The following is a 17,508-nucleotide window of genomic DNA, read 5'->3' on the forward strand; positions in this document are numbered from 1 at the left end:
CTCATGCCGGGCAAAACAGCACAGATCAGATACCATAACAGACTATAAGTGTGGCAGTGTCTCTTTATGCCTGGGGCATATCCCACTGCGCAAACCTCTGGCAACATGCCTAACAGACTATGTATAACCTCTCTATGCATGTACGTAACTATCATTCCTGCCTTTAATAACCACTTGTATTAATTACCTAAAGGCACCTCACCCAAGAACTTACTCCAGCATCCCAGAATACCTTAACCCCCTTGGCCAACACTCCTTTCAATCAACTTCTGCATTTATGCTATCACAACATCCAAAGCACACCTGCCCGACCCTCCCTTGAGCTGATCTGGCCCCCCAGTAGTGTTACCAAACATTAGTGTATCCTATCCTAACATAACCTTAAAAACATGCCACCATATACCATCACTTGCTCATCAGCAACAACCTGGTTTATAAAACCAATGCCACACCCCCCGCACCTGTACGATCAACCTCTTACCACCAATCATTCAGTAAACTAAACCCATCGGTTGGTTGGGTAGGAGCAAACTAAACTCTCCTACCACCTGCAGGTTGCTGACGTGCCGTTGTCTACTTACCCTCAAAGGAACTACAACGCCCTATTAACCCCTGCTGGCTCCACCCCCTATAATCCACTTACTAGTCCCACCCACAGTGATATCAGGACCGCGCCACCTGCCCTAAAAGCCCAAGTGGAGAAGTGTGGCTCAATGGTTAGAGCGGCAGACCCTGATGCAGAGGTCTAGCCCGCAACCAGGGTTCAATTCCCCGCCTCGGCGGGTCTTGGGCTCAAAAATTCCACGGACCTGATAATTCTCGCCTTGGTGCCTATTCCAATCATGGAGTCCCACTCTGCAACTCTGGGCAATAGCTTGCTTAATCTCCACAACGGCCCCCACAACGCTAAGGATGCCTGGCCTCCACCTTGGGGGTGCCCAGGAGTGGACACCTCACAGGGAAAGCTAGGATGGGTTCCACAGCGGTATTCGTACAAGCGCCTTGAGACCCTTGCGGGTGAGTAGTGCGCTATACAAGTATCAATTTACATTTACAAGTGTGGGAGGGGGGCAAAAATGCCTGATGACATCGGCTCCCCAAGCCCAGATTGTTTGTCACTGCCATGACCTGTAGCAGACATCACATAATTAACTCATTAAATAACTGCTCGCATACACAAGAAGGATATAACTCTGTTCCTTCGCTAAAAATTGACTTTAACACTGGTTGTATTTTGTCCTGAATTTTGAAGATGAGAATGGGTCTCACAGTTTTATTTTGGACTGGCCACAGTTTTCTTGCTGATATCTTGGAGAAAGGATGTGTTGATTGATTATCTGTAGACAATATGTATTGAAACAAAGTGGGTGTGAAGCTTGGCCTGATGGGTCTTACAGTTGTGATGTTTCTAGCAAGGGCAAAAAGAACAATTGATGGACGGAATGCAAAACAATGTCATACATTCACCCCAGTACAGCGATCTGGGCCTAAATCCATCAGTTTTTTTGCTCACCATGCCATTTCAGTTTGGACCCCGCCATATGCAAATCAGTCTTGACCCTGCGCCCAGTGTGAACAGTCCAGCCCGAACTGCCAGGCCAGGTCCTCCCCGGACTGGAAACAAGCATCCTAGGACCGGTTTCAGGCTTTCAGCTCTCATCAGCCAGGATAGCTTGACTCCAGTGGCATGAAGAGCATGGGACCCACGTCTGGGCATACCCGTCCCACTCGGGGTGACAAATGCAAAAAGAACAATTGATGGACAAAATGCAGAACAATGTCATACATTCACCCCAGTACAGAGATATGAGCCTAAATCCATTGTTTTTTTTGCTCACCCTGCCATTCCAGTTTGGACCCAGCTGTATCAAGGATTGCCATTAATATTATTGGTAATAAGAACATGAAATCCTGTTGTACCTAGATAGAGGTTTCATTGATATTGATTGGACAGTGGATGTGGATATTCGAAGTGTATGGCAAGAATACAGCCATGAACTCTGTCCCTACCATTCTGAAGCCCATCTCTTTTTGCTTCATCCTGGCATGCATGTCGCTCAGTCAAGTCTGGACAAGGTAATTAAGACCATACTGCCTAGGGTGTGAACCTCCTTGTCCTCGCTTCAAGCATGCAGCCGACTGGTTGTCATCAGTAGACCTTCTATAAAGGCATCTGGAATCTTGGCTTACCTGGCGTTGCTGTCCCATGTTGTAGATATTGCAGTCAATGTGTAAGATGGTCTTCTCAGGTGAGCCCTGGTACTGAGGACCGCAAGGGATAAATCTTCTCTTTTATTCCACTTTAGGTGTCCGTATATAGGTTTTCCTGATACATGTCCTTATATAGGCACAATTCGTATTGCCCTTATATAGGCATAAGATCCCAGTCCATATTTAGGCACTAGCTATGCTAAACAAATGCAGGCATAGTCACCTACATCCGTCCACCCCAACGTCAAAACGAGTTCTTAGAAACCACACCCTTAAGCTGTTGGGAGTTTCCCTAACCCAGGATTATTGATTTCTCCAAGAACTCATTTATTTTTGCATGAACCGCTATTCCCTAAGGGTTCATTACTGACGTCTTCCTCTGCCCGACTTTACATCAATGCTAACATTCCAAAGCACCTACAAGGTTTAAATATACCTTCTCTTGCCCTAGCAAGTAGGAGGAGACCTCGACTTTAGAGGAGCCCGTGTCCTGACCTGACGCTCTGACAAGACGCCGTCATCCCTGCTCGCAGAGAATCCAGCTTCCAGTGTTCTGACTCCCTTCGTGGGGTGTTAGAGTTCGAGACCCAGAAAGAGATTCCCACCTCTCTCATTCCAAAGGTATGGAGCTGACTAGAACCTAGAGGGAAACTTGGCATACAAATTAGCATACAAACTTGGCATACAAACTTGGCATACAAACTTAGCATACAAACTATAGCCTACCATACTATAGCATCTACTTCTTACCTTGTACTACACTTAGGTACACTGGGGTAGAACTAGTTAGAGAAGCATCTTATGAGTACTCGCATTTTTAGCATATGTTATTTATGCATATGAATATATGTGTCATTGCTAAAAGATAAAGCTAGCGCAGTATTATTCCTTCCTACTGCTTACGCTGTACATCATATATCTCGCATACTGACTTACGATTGTAACAGCTCATATCTCTTACACGAGAAATAAGACTGTTCAATAAATCCTGTTTATTGAAACACCCGTCTATTCTTTCTGTGTAAACTAAGCATGCAAGATTAGCTGAGTGAAACTGTTATCTGTTGTTTCCACGATTCTGAGAGTGTTCCGATTGTAAAGAGAAACAAAGTTGTCATGTTTATGCGGTTGCCAGAAACTACTCCCTTCTTGTTTAAAAGGAGTTTCTAGTGGCCTCTGAGTTAGCTGGCACACAAAGTAATTTAAGTTTAATATACTCGATAGGGGCATACTGACCTCAGTCCTATGCCAAACCTATAGTATATATTATTCCAATGGACAGAGTCTATTAGGGAAATAGGAACTACACTACATGGCGCACAACATTTGGCAAGGCAGTAATTTAACGCTAGATACTGAGTAACTCAGTTGTGCTTTTCTCAGAGACCCCTACTCACATACTCCATACGACTTCTGGAGTGGGTAGGGTTAAGTATCCAGCAAAGCTGAATGGGAAGAAAATCATAAATATTAGCTGTTTGGTTTGTTCAATGTTGAAGGATAGTGTTCCAAAATATTGTGCACCTTATTTTTGTTTCCTTGAAACTTGTTTTACATTTTTCAAAAACAATGTCCCTTAACGGGGATACTAACACCGAGGACGGTGTAGCTGTGGTTGACCCAGTCGTAACAGCTTTTAATTGTACAGGTTTAAATGAAACCGATGAGGGTGTTATAAACATCCCTCCAAACTTAAGGAGAGCCATCACTCTAAAACGTATACAACATGGCCGAAATCCAAGAGGTGGTAGAGCATTTTTCGTGATAGAGGCACACAAATAATTTCAGACAGAGGTATTCTATTCATAGATTGTATTCCCAGAATCAAATCCAGTAACAAAAGTGTTTCACTTCTTTAAAGAAGATGAACCACCTGAGGAATATTTTCCTTTCGAGGATATTAAAATTCCACTCACATACCAGGAGCATAATCTATGGTTTAAAGGCGCCCTAAAACATCACATAAACATTACCTGGCTCGGTCAACTAGGTAGACCAGGAGCAACATGGCCGATTTTAGCTGGCTACACGCATCTTCCTGACATCGAAGAGATGTCAGACGATGAATTACTCACTCTCCAATATGTCATGCGGACTTTCCCAGTCCAACCACCAATGACCATTGCAAATAAACCCCTCAACAGGTCTGTGCTGCCATCTATACTAATTAAACAAGTTGTGAAACTTGTACAGTCGCGCACTGTTCACTTAGTGTTGTAATCACACCTTCTGCTGATTAACACAAAAATGATTTCAAAATACTCACAATTACATTAAAGCTTTATCTATCAGTCTTTAATTTGTTGATAATTCGAGTTCAAAATTTTCTCAAAATTATCTTATCAATTCTATTCAATCATACAATTGATTTCTGTTCAGTTCTTTACCATGAAAATTATACATTTACATGCTTTACAATATAAATGACATTGCAAAAATTATTGTCACACTTCATAATGATGCCCAATGGACTTCGGTGCCGACTGGTACCTTCTTCAGGGGACAATCTGAAAAAGTAAATAGATGGATCTGTGTTAATGAAGTTTGTACCCATGGCGGTCTGTGTCAATGAATATTGTGGTTTTAAACTCGAAAAACGCCGATCTCCTACCTGTGTGCAATATAATGTCGATCTGTAATCTATAAGAATATTAGAAAACACCAATGTCTTATGAGATACCACTGCTGTGAGATGACGAACGTATACAAGAAAAAGTAGGTCGCTCAAGTACACTCTAAGAATACTATGTCTTACCTAAAGTGATAGAAGTAAGTGCTGCTGCTATTCTGAGGGTCAACCTGCAGAAAACGTACGATTTCAGATAAACTGGGATGACGACTTTTCAGTTTAAAGCTCAAGATGAAAGAATTCTCAACATACCTGTTGGAGATATACTAGATTTCGATTTTCTGTGAAAAACAGAAGGTATGTCAGATCACTGGCCAATGTGACCTATGTTATATATTTATTCTTTCCGAGATGCATACAAACTTTCATACCTTTGGAATAAGGATACTGGATTCTCCTGAAACACAGAAACCTAAAAGCGTCTCTAAGTTTTGAGAAATCCTCCAGGGGACTTTCAAACAATCACTTACCACTTAATAACAACGGATTAGCGGGGGTCAGTCTTACCGATAACCGAGATTCAAAACTCCATAAACAGCCTTGTTTTCGGCGCGTTTTCTACATAATGATTTCCTGAACATAAACCTCAACGACGCACTCATCTGCGTCGTGTGACTAGACAAAGGTGATTTCATGGCCGCCATTTTGGAGTGTGTTTATAAGCATATTATGATGTTGTGCTCAAAGGTCCACTTCTTTGTATTTGAAGGTTGACGATGTATTAATGTCATAAATGAAGTATAATAGTTAAAATCCTCATTCCAGATTATCTGAAATCGTACGTTTTCTGCAGGTTGACCCTCAGAATAGCAGCAGCACTTACTTCTATCACTTTAGGTAAGACATAGTATTCTTAGAGTGTACTTGAGCGACCTATTTTTTCTTGTAAACGTTCGTCATCTCACAGCAGTGGTATCTCATAAGATATTGGTGTTTTCTAATATTCTTATAGATTACAGATCAACATTATATTGTACACAGGTAGGAGATCGGCGTTTTTCGAGTTTAAAACCACAATATTCATTGACACAGACCGCCATGGGTACAAACTTCATTAACACAGATCCATCTATTTACTTTTTCAGATTGGCCCCTGAAGAAGGTACCAATCGGTACCGAAATCCATTGGGCACCATTATGAAGTGTGACAATAATTTTTGCAATGTCATTTATATTGTAAAGCATGTAAATGTATAATTTTCATGGTAAAGAACTGAACAGAAATTAATTGTATGATTGAATAGAATTGATACGATAATTTTGAGAACATTTTGAACTCGAATTATCAACAAATTAAAGACTGATGAAATAATTTTTGTGTTAATCAGCAGAAGGTGTGATTACAACACTAAGTGAACAGTGCGCGACTGTACAAGTTTCACAACTTGTTTAACTGGCATTTCACTCGACGGGGCTGACAACCCCATTCAGCCGCAGCACCAATTGAGTAACAAACAAAGAACTGTTTCTAGGGAGTAAAAAGGAGTGCGCCTCAAAACCTTTTACCTTACTGCCATCTATACTAAAACACATGGTGTTCCGTCAATTGCAGTAATACAAGATGTCCTGAAACAAATTCAAAACGAATAAGGGGCAGAGCCTGCTCTGAATTTAAGTATGAAATTACTGAAAAATTTCAACCAGATCTCAACAATAATATTATCTAATATTAAAGGCGAGGCAACATCAGTGGCGATCTGCCAACACTTAAGGAAATTTGATGTATCAGAACATCAACATGAAGTACCCAGAATAATAGAAAAATCTTATGCTGAAATAAGGCAGAGACAGTTTGGGTGGAAAACCTTTGAAGCCACAACTGTCTGAAGGTCCTGTGAAGGACTCTACAAAACAAAATCGTACATCTTCTAAAAAGAAGAGGGAAACTAATAAACAGATTTCACAAGAAAACGTTCTCAATCCCGAGGTAGGTCTTCTCAAAAGGAGCCCTCTGAAAGGAGGTATAACCTCAGGAATATGGATCATTTAAGAAAACCTGATAGGTATCAGGATACTGATACACATTCCTCTCGTACCTTTCAGATATCGTCAGACATCCGAAAGAAGAGGACGGTCAGACAGACCAGAAAGAGGAACGTGTGAAGTCCAAAGACGATAAACATGTTCAGAAAAACAAATCAAAACCTCACTTCACCAAAAAGAAGGTAGCAGGTCTGAAGATCATACATGCCAAGAATACTGAGAACACAACTCAAAAACGGAGAATGGGCTCAGACAATGCTGGACAGTGCAGCAAAAGTAACAATAGCTCGCCAGAACCTTAAGGAACTTCTGGAGATAGTGGACTTGAATGAGTACATCACAGTAGAAACTGTAGACACCAGGGTTAGTACTCCACAAAAGTGATATGAAATAACACTCCGGATGGAGGGAGACATACCACGAAAAGTGAAAGCACTCTTTTGGGAGGAACTTTCAAGGGGTTATGGTATACATTAGCAGAAATGGACTGGCCACCGGGATTTGTCAGGGAGTGCCCACATGGCGAGGACATCATTATGCCAGCCTTCTCCAACCATATTCCAATTCACCTAAAATATACTTATGCCAGGAAATGGGCAGTTGCCCAGGCCCCATCATTATACAAAAATCATGTAGGATGGGATGAGGCCATACCGCACCACAAAAACAAAATACAGCAAAAAAATTAACCTACTGCACAAAGGCAGTACTCAATAAAGCAATAAGCTAAAAAACAGGTCAGGGAGATCTTAGATCAACTTGAATACAAAGGGGTGATTGAAACATGCACCTCCTCAATGAACCATCCTTTGTTTCCTGTATCCAAACCAGACAATACATATTGTCTAGTTTTGGATTGCAGACACTTGAACACTTGTTCCAAATAATGTGCAGTGCAAAATGCACATCGTACAGCATTAATGAACAGCATTGTGCGTAAAAAATATAAAACCACATTAGACATTTCAAATGGTTTCTTTTGTCAAAACATAGCACCTGATTGCAGGTACTTAACAGCTTTCTCAATAATGGGGACCCAGCATCAATTTTGTTGACTCCCACAAGGGTTGAAGAACAGCCCGGGGTCATTTTCCGCAAGAGTAACAGAGTTACTACAAATTTATGATGACAAGGCATTGTCATATGCCGATGACATCTATCTGACAGACGATAACCTAGATAGGCACTTGAATAGGGTGAGTACCATTATACTGGGCTTCGCCTCTGAGCGCTATAAATTCAACTTTAAAAAATCCAGAATTGCCCATCTCAATGTCCTTTTCCTAGGATATGAGCTTTCAAGTGAAGGCAAAAGCCTGGCAGCTAACTTTTTAGAAAAGTGTGCGCTGCTCCAACCTCTAAAAACGCTGAAAAATGTACAGTTGATTCTAGGTTTCCTAAATTTTTGAAGAATTTACATTCTAAATTACGCAGAAAGGATTAAACCTCTCTACAAATTAATCAAACCTTATTTTTCAACAACACATTGGACACAGGAACACATAAAAATCCTACGTTCACTCCAAGCTAACATGTTAGCAACAAATCACTTACAAACACTCATAAATAAACGCAATTTAGTGACCTGAATAATTTCGGGTCAGTGCGGATTTACCTATTTAACATTTAATGAGGGTGGAAAAAGTACCAATTGCATACAAATTACATTTGTATACACAAGCAGAAATGCGCTTCACTTCAACCGAAAAAATCCTGACAGCAGTTCAAATCGCTGTAGCAAAAGAAAGAGCTCTAGCTCAGGGGAAACTCATTATTGTCATGATTCCAGTACCAGCCTTAGAGGCAGTTACAAAAGCTAGCATTCCAAATGCAAAACCTTTACATCCTAGATGGATACAATGGGTTAATTCTCTTGCTGCAACAGATGTTGAATATGTTTTTGATCCCGATTTAAAAACACAAGCGTTCCTGCAATATGAACATGATTGTCCTCTGCCCACTGAATTTCTGCCTCTAGATCAGTACGAATTTATAATTTATACTGATGGATCAGCACAACCCACTATAGGGAGTAAGCAAGCTTACAGTGCAGTGTGTGCAATCGTTAAAGGTCGCATGCGCGATGGTATCTTCTGACCTATGGTCACTAAAACTCAATCTCTAGGAGATTGAACAGCTCAGCGAGCTGAACTACAAGCATTCAAACTGGCACTTAAAAGTACAGATCGCGAATTCCCTTCACTTGTAGTGTGCGATTCCTTTTACTGTGTTCAGTCATATAATGAATATTTACAGAATTGGCTTCAAAACTGATTCAAAGATGCAAAAGGTGGCACAATAAAGCATAAAACACTTTGGGAACAAGTAGTTCAGTTGAGAAACGAACTACCAAAAGCTCACGTGATACACACACTGAGTCATCAACGTGATGTCATTCACGTTGCAGTGAATTCATCGGCAGATGAAGCCGTAAAGGGGGCTGTACAAATGGCTTCCCTAGCTGCGATCACTCGTTCAAAAACGAGAATAGACAGTGAGATATTGTTGGTTGGCAATGCTTCAAGAAAAGGCAGTGGTGCAACGTTACCGAAAAAATTTCCACTCAAGTACTCTTATGTAATTGATGCGAACAATGTTCCTTTTGCTCGAATCCCTGGACTGGGGATAGGGTAATTCCAAACAGGGAACGTAGATCAGCTTTGATTTATGAAGTTCACATTGGGGAGGGCCTGTCACATCAGGGGATCTCTAAAACAATATTACCATTAAAAGAGATGTACTGGTGGCCTGGAATGAATACACCGATTCACATCTTCATCAATGACGGCAGATACTGCAAGAGGCAGCGTAGTGCTGTACGCCATCAGACACCAGACTATAAAGTAGCCTGCCCAGTACAGACACCATTGTTAGACAGCATTAGACTATCTATGCGCAGGCATCCTTTATGACAATTTCATTCCCACAAACACTAAGTTAAGGGGCCTATGGATGTGGCCTCAGTGCTCGGCTGACACTCAAACTGTTATAAAAGATTTGCAGGTCTTTATCCGCACATACGCAATTGGCACACTACATTCTGACCAGGGGCCTGAATTTAGCTCTCGGGCTTACAAAGAAGCCATGGGCAGTTTGGGCTTAGCATTGCGGTACTCCTCTCTGTTTCATTCTAAGGGAAATTTTGTTGTGGAAAGGAAAAACCGGGACATAAAGCAGTCTATAACAGCTAGAGTATTAGGCTCTGTTGACGGGTGGGTCAAACATCTTTATGGGGTCCAACGCTCATTGAATAATTTGCCAAGAAGTTCTCGGGGGGGGGGGGGGGGGGTCACTACATATGAGGTCCTATTTGGGACAAGAATGTGGGTTCCTGATCTCGAATGTAAAGGCACAGTGGTGGAAAATAAACCCTTTGATATCAAAGATCATTTGGCTGTTTTACTGGATCTAAATGAACTAAGATCGAAACAAAGCAACGTGTTCCTGAAGCCAACCACCACTGGGGAAAAACCGGCAGTCCCAGCAAGGCCTGTGTGGATCCCTTAAGTTGGGGATCTAGTCAGAGAGAAGATTCAGGACAAGAAGGAATTTGGACCTTCTTACAGACAACCAGTGCCTGTTCTAGCCATCCACGGAACAAAAACAGCACTTCTGCCACCCCTTGCTGGAAAAAAGGAGAAATGATTTGTGTCAATCGACCTCATCAAACCACACTATGTGGCCGATACTAAATAGTAGGCCTCGTGTACTCCGACCTAGTAGCAGACACACTCCTCTTGCTACTATCCAAGAAGTTCAGACTGAAAGACTCATCACCATCGAGATGTCAGCAGTAAGATATGAAGGACTAAGCAACAATGCTATGGAACTCATCCCTCTTGAAACTCAATTACCAGTTCGTCCAGCTACACCTGTCTACACCAATGTAACACGTGATCAACTGATTCCAGAGATTTCGACAAATCCTGATGCAATTCCAAAAATTTACCGAACTGCTTCTGGCTATTTCATCAACTTTGATGCGTTTTCTGAGGATCCAAGTGAGCCTGAAACGATGCCAGCCATAAAGACTTTTTTTCATTTTCTGAAGGAGACTTATCTGGTTTCACCAAGGATTGAACTATGGATTATTTCTGGAATCTTTTTCTTTCTGCTTTGGCTAGCTTTAGTAATGACTCTGAAAGTAAAAATGGGAACTTACTTTTACAGCCACACAAATAATTCCATCGTGAAGCAAGAGACCTGTCAGCAGTAAAAATCACAGTCGTTCCTATACAGGGTGGTATAGTTTGGGTCAAAACCGATTATGATATATTCGGCCTGTCAGAACTTTTGAAGATTCCACATTTATTTAAAATTTCATTAAGTGACTTTATTACCTCTAGTACCTATTCTGATGATTGACTGTTAATAACATGATGTCTGATCTAGAAAGGTGTGCTGCGATCTCTATCTATGAAAACTTGGAGTGTTCATCAGACTACGAACAGCTTTATTGGTATAACCATTATGTTCATCATTTCTTGTATAAATCTGCAACACCTAGAAATGTGTTTGTTTAACCAATGGGAACATTATTCTACACCACCAAAGGGTAGTTCAAAAACGTTTGCAAATAAGTTTCCATATTTTTCAGGGTACAATACATCTGATCCAGAAAACTTTTAGTATAAGATAAGAATGTAAACAAAACAGGACAGAAAATTATCTTAACTAATACAAAACAGATTTATTCTGCAGCGTTTATTGCCCAACTGTCTAGACAAGGGTTTGACTTTTGGAAAGACACAATCGACGCAAAATCTGTCTGGGGTTTAAAAGAATGGCAAGTACAGGGGATAGAAGCTTTGTTTAGAGCCTGTATCATCCTACAGCAAATAATGTTTTTGAATGCGCTGTGCAACAAACGTCTTGCCTTGGATTCGCCAAGATCAAAGACATGAACACACCTTCTGTATCAAAACCTGCAAGCAATAGCACTACACAGGGAGGAGACACAGTAGACACAATACTACAAAACAACAGATTAGATCCTGATTGGGAAAAATTGTTGCTCTGGCCCACAGACACAAACATCTGTCAAGAAAGATTCATGAATAGAATACAGGGCTTTACTATCAATAGGCCAGTCCCACGTTATGTTTAAAGAAAGCATCCAGGGATAGTAACAACATACCGAGTAGAAAAATTGTGCCTCGGCTGGCTACAAAAATCTACACTCTGGGATGAGAAACAATACTTATCTGTACTTATAGAAGGCGCAGACCGTAGGGATTTCTTGCTAGGACCAAGAAAACCGCGTTAAAAAGTTTCATATATGCCGGCATTTATGCTGCTTATAATGAAATATGGAAGGTTTCACAGGCAGAGGCCACAGAAAGAATACATGGACTTGATCTCACTGTGGTCGACAATGGTTTAACAACTTTGTCATCCAGAATATATTCACTGGGCAACATTGTATCCTCTGCTATTGACATACTGGAACAAGATTTAGCCATGTTGCAACAAGGCCAGTCTCAGTTACGTTCTATTAAGTTATTAGGCTGGACTCTGCAATCATTGCATGCTGGCTATGTGCCTTGGCGTTTCATCAACACGTCCTCTCTGTTTACAGAATATAATCTCACAGATGAACAGATCAAACTGGCACAAAGGGGAGCAAAGTATACAGTGCTGAGCATTGAAAAACTGGAAAAATTACCATTTACGGTAGCAGAAAAACCAGCTACAGAATGGCTTATCATGGCAAAATAACAATGCCTGTCACTACTTTTCATTTTCAGTATTGCCTCAGACAAATGCAAGCAGGCAAATATGAAAGGTTGGGTAAAGAATACATTAAGACATCCTGGGATGTTCCTCACGGATACATGTTGGAGTGGGGGTCGTGAAGTGATTCTGAGCTTTACACACTGTGAAAATACACTGAGCGGTTCACTCAAATGTCGGGACATTTCTTTACGCAGGGCTTGTAATGGTTCTGTGGCAAACTTGTCCTGCCACCTGCAGAATACACCAGCTGCTGTGATTAATCCAATGTTTGGCCAACTTTCTAATGGGAGTTATCTCATGTTGAGTGATCAAAGTTGACACGGGCGGGAGGCGGAGCACTCGTGTTCTGAGTGTATCTGCAGGTCAGTGTTGTTGCTCTGCAATCGCTTTTAATTGGATCTTACTCTTTTAAATAAACGTATTTTATCTTTGTGTGTTGGGGATAGAGCTGTGTTCAATATTCTTGGGGCTTGGGGGCATTCACACTTCCGCATTAATCTTCACCGGGTCAGCAGTCTAGCTGCTGTTCCCGGCGCATCGTGATTTAGATAAAATGCGCACTGTGACGCGACCGCGCAGTGTACGCGCTCAGCGGGCGCGCAGAAGGGGTGCCAAGGCAAGCCCATCTGCGCCAATCCGGGCTCAGGTGCCAGAACCCCTGCATCTCTCCCCTCAACACAATACTTCTACTCTAGCTCTCAGCTCAGGAAATTAAACTGCGCCCCGGGAACCACTTGTGGCCATGTATTCCCTCCAGATACATTTCCATCACACTGCCCATACTGCAAGCAGGACCTCACTCCTAATAGGCTAGAGCACACCTCACCTAAGGACCAATTTAGAGTCCTACTGCAGAGATCTGGATGCTTCCCAGAGACCATGACCCTGATGTACTATTCCTCACAGAAACATGGCTCAGCTCGGAGCCCGATATTGTGCAAGCACTCCCCCCCTGGCTTCGCCATGCAAAGAGCAGACCAACCAACAGGTAGAGTTGGTGGGATCGCCATCATTCATAAGGAAGAGTTCACCTGTCGCCTCTTTGTTAACCCTCTCGAAGACTGTGAGAACACCCATTTTATTACTGAATTTTCCCCACTCCTCTCATTTACAGGCATCCTTGTTTATCGTCCCCTGGATTAATAAGAGCCTTTAATAAATCTCTACTGGAGGCAACGGTTAACCTGGCCAGCGCTGCGGCTAACTTTACGATCCTCGGAGATTTCAACCTCCATTTTGATGATCCGCAAGCAGTAAATGCAGTTGAGCTGGCCAGAGACTTTACGTCTCTCCAATTGTCCCAAAAAATCAGACAAAGTACTCCTGTCAAAGGACACCTCCTCGACCCGGTGTTCTCTAGTCTAGATGACCTTAAAGGGACTGACCCCGTCCCACTTCCGTGGTGAGATCACTTCTTGATAAACCTTTCCTGGTTACCACAGACTACCAGACCTACGTCGCAATCTACCTGGGCCCTTGGTCGCTCCTGGAACAAGCTCCCCCTAGAGAAATGGTCCCATGAGCTGGAAAGGACTAAACCTATCTTGAACCTGTGCCAGGTCAAAACCAATGAGGAATTTCTCAGTTGGATAGAGGAGTCTCTTAATGTTGTCCTCCAAAGTACCAGGATAAAAAAGACTGTTGGGCCCCACAACTCCCCATGGTTCTCTCCTGAACTGGAATCCGAATGATTACCTACGCAGACGATACGCAGCTGGTGGTGTGGTTAAACCAGACAGACCTAAAAACTCATTACTTCTATACCTGCTAGAGGACATTTCTAACTGGATGGACGCATCCTAGCTCTAGCTTAATGGAGGAAAAACCAAGATTATGATACTGGGCAATACCCTTAATTTTAAACCCAGTTCCATGTGGCCCCCCAACATGGGTCCAGCACCGGTCCCAAAGTTAGAAATTAAGAGCCTGGGTATATGGTTGGACCAGGACTTGAGTTTTAGGACGCAGGCTAGGAAGACAGCAGCCCTTTGCTATGGCCTACTCAGAATGGCTCGAAAAGTTCTGCCTCTCCTCCCCTCCGAGGCTAGGAAAGTGCTGGTCCAATCACTCATACTCTCGAGACTGGACTATGGGAATGCTCTGTACTTGGGCGCCCCCATCTCAGCTGTCCCAAAACTCCAATCGGTTCAAAACAGCACCGCCAGACTTCTGACTGGAACCACCAATATATTATCGGCCAAACCTGCTCTTCGTTCCCTCCACTGACTTCCAGTGCAGGAACGTATTAGATTCAAGGCCTTGTGTCTAGTACATAAGTCAATGCAGGGAATTGGCCCACCCATTCACTCTACCATGATACGTCCTTATAAAGCCAATAGGTCAGATGATCTGTATCTAGCGGAGATCCCTAGGATCAAGAGGTCCAGAAGTGGTGGTCGGCTATTTTCCTATAACGCCTCCAAACTCTGGAACTCTCTGCCTTTACACCATCGCACAGTTTCCAACCACCTGGCTTTCCGTAAGCAATTAAAGATTATGCTGTTTCCTTAGCTTTCTGTCTCCTCCGTGTCAGTTCCTAGCTCTGGGCTGCTTCCGGGTAGCCATGAGCTCTATAAGTGCACTTCCATTCCATTCCAAAGTTGCTGTGGCATGTTGCCAGGAATCCCGTATCTGGTAACGGTTAGCTCCAGGGTTTCTTGTTGTATGCAAGTATTGTTCCCCCAAATAGAGACAGTCAGGGAGTCGCCTCTATGGCCGTCATTGAATGTTTCTTTTATACGTTTTGATACTTTAAGCAGAATGAATGCCATGCTGTTAAGAATGAACGTACCTTTGACCTCGGCCAAAGAAACCTATGATCTACAAATTGCAAGGTCTTCGGCTGAGATACAGGCTCTAATAAGTACAAACTGCCCTGTACATTTCGTAGAAATGATGGGACGCATCTTAAACATGTGTGATACGAGCGGAATTGTACATGTATTTATGACCATATGTTCAGGTCTGTTAACACCTTTTCAGGCGGTCCTCAGAATCATTCCAAACTTCGTGCATTTGGGGTTTTGTTGGTCTGCCATTAATTCTAGCACTCGTGGCAGGAATCTTATTTTTATTCCTACTACTACGCTATGGCAAGCCTATCCACCGGCGTCACTCCCAGCAACTTGGAGAAAGCTCTCCTAGAACGGAAGTGCTGTGAGCGCATAGTGCAACTTTTGGGCATACCTCGTGTACGGGCACTTAATACAATGTGGTTTCTGTCATTTGGGCCAATCTGGCAAGATTGTATCTTACCTGTTCTATGCTGCCTGCTTTGCTGTGAAGAATGCATGCTAGACATCTGTCTATCACTCCCATCAGGCATGCCAATGGATATCGATACTCTGCAGGACCCGATAACGGCCCATGCTCTGTGTTGTCCCCAGAGGCTACCAATCCTGATGACGGCATTTGTTGAGATCTCAAAGACGCTTCCTGCTGAGGTATGAGATGGATCAACAGGCACAAAGGTAACAACGGACGCGAACATTGCTGCGACATCCCATGCTGAAGGCGATGCTTCTCATCTCTTATTTATAAAGTTTTATATAGCGCGAACAAGAACCCGAAGGTTATCAGAGCGCTTTACACTCTGCAGTTAACCTTCTAAATGAGGTATTCCAACTGTCACCTACATCGGTAGACTATCTTTTGTCTACAGGAGTAGATAATTTCATGTTTTAACTAGACCCATACACTGACTTTGATTCGGCTCACAGTGTACCGGGGAAGCTATGAATTTGGCCTCCATATTTTCAAAACAGAACAAAAGTTGGAACTCTTCCTAAAATTGACTCTTTTTTTCTAAATGTTATAATAATTGGCAATTTAATCTGCTTACAGTAGAACTATTCATATAGGACGGACTTCTTTGAATACTTCCAGGGACACATTATCACCTTATTTACAACTATTTCATTTAGTAACATGTTATGAAATGGCTTTGGTTCTTGAATAATTGTCAACCATTTCGTCTTATGTATACATTTCTATTCATTCATATTGAATTTCTTTCCAATATATGCTAAGAATGAAGAACTGCTTTAAAATGTACAGTACCTTTGCATTACATGTTTAGCAAGAGTTTTTTTAACTTCTTTTAGTATGCTTTTATAAATGTTTTTTTGCAACATCTGGTACTCAGCTTAATGTTAAGCAATTTATGTTTAGCATTTAGTACAATCGTTCATTCGAAAGTGGTGGGTGATGTATTCCACTTTAGATGTCCATATATAGGTTTTCCTGATACATGTCCTTATATAGGCACAATTCGCATTGCCCTTATATAGGCATAAGATCCCAGTCCTTATTTAGGCACTAGCCATGCTATCCAAATACAGGCATGGTCACCTACATCCTTCCACCCCAATGTCACAACGAGTTCTTAGAAACCAGACTCTTAAGCTGTTGGTAGTTTCCCGAGCCCAGGATTATTGATTTCTCCAAGAACTCATTTATTATGCATTAACTGCTATTCCCTAAGGGTTCATTCCTGACGTCTTCCTCTGCCCGACTTTACGTCAATGCTAACATTCCAAGGCGTCTACCAGGTATAAAAATAACTTTCATTGCCAAAGCAAGTAGGAGGAGACCTCTACTTTAGAGGAGTCCGTGTCCTGGCCTGACGCACTGACAAGACGCTGTAATTCCTGCTCGCAGAGAATCCAGCTTCCAGTGGTCTGACTCCCTTCGCGGGGTGTTAGAGTTCGAGACCCGGAAAGAGATTCCCACCTATCTCATTCTCAAGGTATGGAGCTGACTAGAACCTAGAGGAAAACTTGGCATCCAAACTTAGCATACAAACTTGGCATACAAACTATAGCCTACCATACTATAGCATATAACACCTACTTCTTACCTTGTACTACACTTAGGTACACTGGGGTAGAACTAGTTAGAAAAGCATCATATGAGTACTCGCATTTTTAGCATGTTATTTATGTATATGA

General features: G+C 42.2%; 1 protein-coding gene across 4 annotated transcripts in view; it reads left to right on the forward strand.

The window, feature by feature from the left end:
- The window catches only part of RAD54B (RAD54 homolog B), a 608,133-nt gene that overhangs the window by 588,756 nt on the left and 1,869 nt on the right, over nt 1-17,508 (forward strand). The window lies entirely within an intron of this gene.

This window comes from Lissotriton helveticus, chromosome 4_1, assembly GCF_964261635.1.
Source record: "Lissotriton helveticus chromosome 4_1, aLisHel1.1, whole genome shotgun sequence".
In the NCBI taxonomy this organism is placed as follows: Eukaryota; Metazoa; Chordata; class Amphibia; order Caudata; family Salamandridae; genus Lissotriton; species Lissotriton helveticus.